At 35.1% G+C, this 8,514-nt stretch overlaps 1 long non-coding RNA gene across 10 annotated transcripts; it reads right to left on the bottom strand.

The window, feature by feature from the left end:
* Positions 1–3,100: 3,100 nt before the first annotated feature.
* On the bottom strand, positions 3,101–6,829 carry LOC141591666 (uncharacterized). 10 transcript variants are annotated; one of them, XR_012520960.1, is made up of 6 exons: positions 5,987–6,829; positions 5,376–5,693; positions 5,183–5,286; positions 4,994–5,074; positions 4,786–4,868; positions 3,101–3,302 (listed from the first exon to the last, which is right to left on the bottom strand). It is a non-coding gene; the product is annotated as an uncharacterized LOC141591666 (long non-coding RNA). The 10 variants fall into 10 exon arrangements; XR_012520958.1 differs by lacking the exon at positions 4,786–4,868 and having other exon boundaries at positions 5,987–6,125; positions 6,222–6,826; XR_012520964.1 differs by lacking the exon at positions 4,786–4,868 and having other exon boundaries at positions 5,376–5,429; positions 5,520–5,693; positions 5,987–6,808.
* Positions 6,830–8,514: the final 1,685 nt, after the last annotated feature.

Here is an 8,514-nt window from a genome sequence, read left to right as displayed (position 1 = left end):
CGACATACGATGGTCATAGCGAGTAGTCTTGAGTTGTACCTTGTATTGTATTTTGGTTTGAATCACTTGTAATATAACTTAATGGTCCTTTTATTGACGTTTGATAATTACTTTCCTCGGGCAACCGAGATGGTAACGCCCTTATATGCTAAGGAAGGCCTAGTTAAGGCTCCTCTGAATATCGGGGTGTTACAATAATATCCACATAAACACAAGTTTTACTTTTCCTAAATAACAGTATGATATTAAAATTAAGTAAAATTTCTGATTAAAAAAATATACTCTTGAAGGGAAATCATTAATGACCTAAATAATTATTAACTTAATAAAAAATTAATTATAAATATTAATTTCGGATATCCACAGGGTGGTTAAGCGGGTGAGAGACGATAATCCATATCCCACCCTAAATTCACCCATATCCATATCCTACCCTAAATTCGAAAACAATTCGTCATCCATATCCCACTCATTTAATTTCGGGTGGATGGATATCCACAGGGTAAGGGTGAGACTGCCATCCCTACTTAAGAGTAGAAAAATTATTAGAAAAATCTAAGCTTTGGAAATGATGAAAACTTTTCATTATTTTAAATGATTTTAAAGTAGTGTAACTGATTTGCTTTTACACAAGGTTCAATGAACAAATTTCAACAACTATGGAAAGATTTGATGATAAAGCAAAAGACATTGTTCCTTAAGTTAAGGAGGACAAAGTTCCCCTTTTTAAGGTAAAGTATATGTACTTCTTTGAATCCAAAAGCTTAGATATTTTTCATATGATAAAACATGTTACTCTTATAATTTTGTTTAAAAGATTTCTGAAATCGAAATTGTAAACATTTGTAAGCTTGAAATTTTTCTTTGAAAAATTGTCTTCACCGTTATATCAGATGCAGCATTGCATTATTGACACTGTTGCATGGTTCTCTTTGTCACTTGACAAGTTGATTATGTTACACGTCCTCGTTTACAACATTTGACTTAGGCTAGGGATACTATATAATACTCTCTCTGTTTCGGTTATTTGTTGTCCTATTTTATTTTGGGGTGTCTTATGCATTTGTTGTCCTTTCTATTTTAAGTTGAAATTGATGAGCAATTAAATCATTCACATCCAATTTATTCCACTTATCAGTTAGTAATTCACATATTCCTTTTTTTTTTAATTTTTATGGCAAAATTAAAGAACAACAATTAATCAGACCGAAGACTCGAAGAGTAATAAGTAATGGATAAGGATCCTTGGCATTGCATTTAGAGTCGCATGCGTTAGTCTTGTTATCAAGGTAATCAATATCTATCTATATTATTAAAGGAAGCTTTTTTCGAAAGATTATAGAGTCTCCAACTTTTGTCAAATACTAAACATTAATTAACTATAAACTTTAATAATCAAAAAGCTATCTAATCAGTTTAGGACGTTACTCGTGTACCACCTTTTTAGTCTTTAAAAGAAAAGTGTTTTAGTTGGACTACAATTTGTTCACATATCCTAAACCAATTCAACTGTTAACTATTCCTATATATATATAGTCCTTTAACTCCTTCACAAATTCTCATTGAAGACATGACATATCCGTCACAAGCTTGTGACGGATACCATTTTACCTCACAATGTACCCACTTTTTCTCTCTCTGCAACACTATTCATGTGGTCCCCTTTCTCCACTAACCCATTTTGTTACCATTTTATCTCACAAAATATCCGTTACAAATGGTAACCCGTCACAAGGGAGACCAATTGTAACTCCTTTTAGACTCCTCCCTCCCTCACGCCATAACTATTGACATTCACTTTTTGTTTTGATTTTTTAGCTAGACTAGTTGGTTGTCCGCGCCCTAACGGGCGCGGCATTCTATTGGGTTATATTATCGTTTATCTCCGATTGTATTAATGTCAGTGTTTAATTTGTGAAAATGACCGATAACACCTATTTATTTCTGCTGAATGTAGTATATGACATATTACGTTTATGTGTTTGCTTATGAGAATTATTTGTGTGTATTTTGTTCTCAAACATTAGGTTGCTCAATAGCAATCATAGCAAAAGAAAAAAAAAAGGGATATTCTCTCGTGTACCCCTGAACTTTTTCGTTTTCTAAGGTGTACCCTCGTTTTTCACAAAAAAACTTTGACCGACAATAATTTTTCACATTACGAGTTCGGAAAATGGTAATTTTTTTTTTCAAACAAATTATCTCGTCAAGGCCTTGAATTTGAAAAAAACATTCACCGCATTTGAACTCGTAGCCGGTAGTTATGGTTGGTCAAACATTTTTTAACGAATAAACTTTGACCGACCATAATTCCCGACTACGAGTTGAGACGTCGGTGAATTTTTTTTCAAACTGAAGACCTCTTAAAGACGGTCAATGTGGAAACAAAATTTATCGTATTCTGAACTTATAGCCAAGAGTTATTGACGGTCAAAGTTTTTTTGTATGAAAAGAGGGGTATATCGTAGAAAATGAAAAAATTGAGGGGTACACGAGAGAATATCCCAAAAAAAAAAAAAATAACTATACCAAAAAAAAAAACATTACCCTCCAAATTTGTCTATTAACCTGTAGGTTAGTACTACAAATGACATTTGTGATGTGTTAATTGAATTAAAGTGCTACTATTCTTAATTTCGCGAAAGGTGGGCATTGGCTAATTCATACCCTAGTTAGATTGAAGGTTTAAGTTTCATAAACAGAACTTTCAGATGTCCAACACTACAAACAATGCCACATTTAACATTAGCATTATGAATATTTGATTTAACTTAAACTTCAATAAAGTATTTGCCTTAGTTATAAATTAGTTCAAAAATGCAAAATAAACCTCACACATCTTTCCATCTTACCCAACATTATTGGCAACTTTGTAGCTATTAGAAAAATAGCTGACGGGTAACTATTGAAACTTTCACAAACTAAATTGACAAACTCAAGTGAACTTGTAAATAACAATTAATGGAACGAGCGTTTTCCATGTAAATTACTTTCCATTTTTCTTTTTAAAAATATACGTACAAACTTAATAGATTTACACATTGGTAAACAATATAATTAAGATATCACAAATGTGTAAACACAGGTTTACTTGAGTCCCTACAATAGGCAGAAAAGGTGGTTCGAAAATAAATTACAACTTGAAGTAAGCACTTCATGTTAAGGCGTTACCGAACTAAAATACAATAAAAAAACTCTTAACTCTGCATCTGCGTCCGCCCATTGTTCATCTTTGGATCCTCCGTCTCTAGGTCCTTCATTTCTCCATCACCTTTCATCCATGTCTTCAACTTCTTCTCTAACTGAAACACGAGAGCGTAGACACTAATCAAAAGAGTGTAGACAATGCCAGGTATTATGATATATGAATACTATATAACTGACCATACCAACTTTATGATATATGATATACTCACATGTTAGCAAAATAGCAAGTGTCCCAGACATTTCAACATAACTCCTTGCTAAGAACATTTTGGACATGATATTAGTCCTAATATAACAATGGCATACATATGAAGCTTGAAGAATAGCAGACCATATGAGAGGTACTAACGATAAATTTAAGTCAGTGTGTGCCTGATGGTCCCGCCTTGAGACGACGAAACTCACCCAGAGCCCATATCAGGAAAATGTTGCGATAGTTACTGTAACTTAGGGTGCACTTCTTCGTGAATGCACCACTTATTTCTTGTATGCGGTAAAACAAGTACATTTTAGCATTATGTTGCGGCCTAAAATTTCACCATGTTGATTCCCAATTCTTAAGCTTTTATAGGAGTTCAGGAGATCAAGTATAATACCTCGTCACACTATTTACATTTCTCATATGTCGTAGCAAAGCAATTACCGGTTGGTCGATTGTGGTGATTTCCTAATAAATGGGTTGTTTATAAATGGTCTATAACGTGTTTTCGACATTAGAGTAAAGATGCACAAGTGAGTGTGGTCCCTTGGTCTGCCATAGCATTGGAACAACAAGAGTATGTCATTGTTAGCATGTACATTGAAGATGATAGTTTGATCCTCTTATTTCCTCTCTTTCATTCTATATTTTTGACACATCATACCCTCTTTCATCTACCCCACTTTCCACTATCTTCTTCCTCTTCCTCTAATTTTGTCCACATCAAAGAGGATGCAAACTTCCTCTCCTCTTTTACCTTTAAAGTAAACCCACTACAATTTTTATCTCTTATTTGGCACAAGGGCCAAGGTAAGAACATCCTCTATAAATAGAGGAAGTCTTCCTCTTCCTCTTCAAAGAGGATGTTAAGAGGATATACCCACATTGAAGAGGACATCCTCTTAGATGAAAGAGAGTACTACTCTTAGCCTTCTCTCTCTTCTAAGAGGAGGTCCTCTTTATTGTGGAACAAGTATGGAGTATCCTTTTAGCAAGAGGATGAAGAGGACTTCCTCTAGTTTTAGAGGAAGGAGTACATTGGCCCTTGTGCCCTTCAACCAATCAATTATATCTAATTTCTTATATTTTTTCTTAATATTGAAGGTTTATGTGTAATGATTAATTTAAGAGGAAGAATGAGACTTTCTCTCTATTGTAGAAAAATATAGGAGAAGAATAGAGGAAGATGATGTAAATGTTGAAAAATGAGATGGATAAAAAGTAATTGAGGTGTCAAAAAAATAGTGGGGAAAAACAAAAATAAGAGGATAAGAACCTGCTCTCTATAGTACATGCTCTTAGACTCTCGTATTAAAAGGAAGGTTTTGAAGTAAAGAAACTGGAAGAAGATGAGTTTATGTAGAAGTAGAAGCGATCACCTGTTGTGGAAAGTCACCATCTTCCAGTTGTGAATCGATCAATAGTCTCGCCCCCGTTCAATGGGGATCGGATCCAGAGTTCTCTATTGTATCAGAACTAATAATAGCTTGAGCCTTTGAGGATTTACTAAAAGATTAATTACTTAAAAGTGAATTGCATAAGCATTAAGCATCTGCTGTTCTGTGTTTTTGTGCAGGGTCAACTAACCTGTCCAGCTTTGATAAGAGACAATATTGCCCAAAATGTCTGCACCGGATTTGATTTGTTCCCTTCTAAATTTGTGTAAACCTGTTTCCACGAGGCAAATCATCACTAACAACATTGCTTCTAACTTCTAAGATCAGAAGCATATTACCGTCGGCATATTTCTCTACGAATTTGATAAGAATGACAGACCTTGATTGCCCTTTGGTTTTCAACTACAATTATAGATTATGCAGTTCCAGCCTTTTTAGTTTCCTCAGCGTTCAAACCTCCGACCTCGATGTCCTCCAAGATATCTGCACATAACAATATATCACCTACACACACCAAATTTATTGCAGTCATACAGTGATTTACCTAATCATACTGACGACGATTATGTTACCTTTTTCTGATTTGCCTCCCTTTAGATTTGAATCCTCTGGCACACTACAAAGAGCTGATTTAACCAACATGAAGGATAAAATTTAACATTGATGGAAAATGAAAACCTGCTGCTCAGAGCGCTTGGAGAATCGAGGTGGCATACTCTGGTGTATCTTTCATATTTTCACGGAAGCTTTGAAGCTTAGCCACATTAGCAGCTCCGTTAGAGAGTGAACAGTTGATCCAAGTAACACAACAGTGAGAAAGCATGCAACTCCAGGGAACAAAATGCTCACTTTATTTATCTTATCGTCCAAGAAGTAGTTCAAAGATGTACCTGGAATGACAGAATGCATATAGTTTTCAGCTATGAAACCACTTAAGTTGTTAAACCGATCTTTATATAGCTAACTTTAGGCCTGTCAAAAAGTATCCCACCTTAATTCAGAGGTTCATGACATCTGAATTATAACCCGAACGACACAAACCCAAACAATCCATATTTGTAAGGTTAGGGTTGGGGTGAACCTAAACCAGACCTTATTCTGAATTTCTGACCAGACACGACCCAGCCCAACCGCCTGATCTGCCTGACAGGTTTAGTTGACGTTCAATTATGACTTTGTTTACCTATAACAACAGCAATACTTGAAGTAATTACTTGTGCAACTGAAAGCCCAACAAATGCCCATGCGTACTGTATCAACACATTGCCAAGGCTCAAGAACAGTCCTCCTAGCATTGCCATCAAAACACATGACCACATATCCTGCACATAGTAACATATATATCAGAGAAGAAAAAACAATATATCAGAAGCAGTAGATAGAGCTGAACTGGTTCCATCAACGAACTAATGTCGTACCAAAATATATAGTGCTATTTAAGTTCTTGTGAAGCAAACAATAATCCAATAAGCAGGCAACACTGCATCTAAGGGACTGGTTAAACCAGTCTCATATGTGAACTATTCGATCTCTTTTGACTGGTTAAGGTAATTCAGTAAGTGCTGCTTCAGATTATACGATGGCATAATATATCTGTACTATTTCGGAATGAATATGCGTACTGAAACTTTATTTTAGCAATCGTGGAAACTATACAGCTATACTCAGTCAGCTCTGCATATGGCATGGCTACGAGCCTTCGATTGGATTCAAAACTATCCAATGCAAAACCAACCAGCCTTTGATCCAAATCCAATTAAATCCAAAAATCCTTAGCCCGAAACCTATTCATGATAGTATTTTTTAGTCTTATTATCAGAACTCAATCCAAAACTTGAACCAAAAGCCAATCCAAAACACGATTTGATCCAATGGTCTTTCCTTTAGATCTGATCATGTTAGGTCCTGGTATGAGAGGGATTGGTGATGGATTTAGTTCGGCATTCAGTAATGGGTGAAGTCCGGGTTTGGCATTTAAATGGGAAGTTTAATCAGGCTTGAAAGAGAAATGAGGCCATACTAATCCCCAAATTTTATCCACAATTGCCTCAAATCAAAACACAAAAAACAAACAAATAATCACATAAACTATAAATTTTTTTCCTATAATACAGAAGTACCCAAAGCAAATAAAGTAAGACAACTGATAAGCAAAATAAGAGAACATAAACCCACAAATTATCAATTAAGGAAGGTAAACACACAAGATGCGACAAAGAAATGGAACAAACAATGATCAGAAATGGTGTACATAACTTGGTTTCGACTCTTACAACTACACCACACCGCAAAATTCGAATGATAAATGACTAAATGCGGAGTATAATTGAAGGTACTCAACTAAGTTTCCTATCTTGTATTATCGACAAATAAGCAAGGGGTTTTTGCTAGTTGCCATACTAATTTTGTTAAGCATATTTGTAGTAATAGTTTTAAATGAGAAGAACAATACTCAACACCTATATGTGATCGAGTTATAAAGGTTTTGGAGTTTACTACGACCACATTATACCATGTTTTTAAGGTGATATTGACCATATTTAGCAAGATTAGGCCATGACAACTGATACCATGATCGAAACAGAGATAAATAACACTATGTTTGTAATGTGTTATTTCCTTATATATATGGAAAGCTTATAAATTTGCTAAACCATAGAAAGTAAATTAGAAAAAAGAAAAGGAGATTAAAGAAGAGAAAGGAGACCTTATCAAACTCGAGAGGAGGAGAAATAGGATCAATAGGATCACAAACATTTCAAAGAAAGACAATAGAAGATGTTGAAAAGCTTTGGCCTCCTAATAATAACCCATTTGGTGGCTCACTACTACATGATGGTCTCCTAATAATAACCCATTTGGTGGCTCACTACATGATTGTCTCCCTGATGTCATTGGTGATACTTCCTGCAATTTTTCCACATAAAAACCATAATTCATTACCATAACCCAATTCAACTAAAACACTCAAGACACTTAGTTTTTCGTCAAAAACTCGAACTTTTATCCTTTTATAAAATAGTCATTTTTGACCCTTTGAATCGGGTTTATGTATCATAACTAAAGTATTAACTCAAGAAGACATAATATTTCGAAACTTGATCGAGCCTGAGTACAATAACATTACCCTACTGCCTCCCGCAAACAAACTTCATACCATGTAACATTAATCAAAAAAAATGCAAATTTTGACAAATACACTTACAGATTGAGACATAATCCGTTCAAGAACAAGCTGAGAAGTAGTAGATGAAGCAAAAGAGAAAGAATGCTAAAAGGCATACCTCCGCTATCAGCACTGGTTTACAAACTGCACAAATCACTTGTTAAGGGATCGAGAAGCCCAATAATCACTTAAAAGCGCGAAACCCATAGACAATAATTACCGGAAACTACCCATAGACAACAATTACCGGAAACTCCGGGAATGGTTATCAAGGTGAGTGAAGTTTTTATACGGATCTAGAGTGAACGATCGAAAGAATTTGGGGCAATGAATGACTTTGGTGATTGAGAAGAGGGAATGATGGAAGTGTAGAGGGAAAGGGAAATTGTGAGTAGGAGTGTTAATAATCCTAATAAGGAGGAAAAGAGAAAGGAGGAAATATGAAGGTTGTGTGTTGTGGGGGGTGAGATTAGAGGAAGTAAAGGATGGACGGCTAGGATGAATCACTATTGTTAAGCTTTGTTCATAGGGGATACTATTCCTAA

This window comes from Silene latifolia, chromosome 7 (assembly GCF_048544455.1).
Source record: "Silene latifolia isolate original U9 population chromosome 7, ASM4854445v1, whole genome shotgun sequence".
Lineage (NCBI taxonomy): Eukaryota > Viridiplantae > Streptophyta > Magnoliopsida > Caryophyllales > Caryophyllaceae > Silene > Silene latifolia.
Note: the sequence above shows the minus strand (reverse complement) of the source record. Positions and strands in the feature narration are given on the sequence as shown.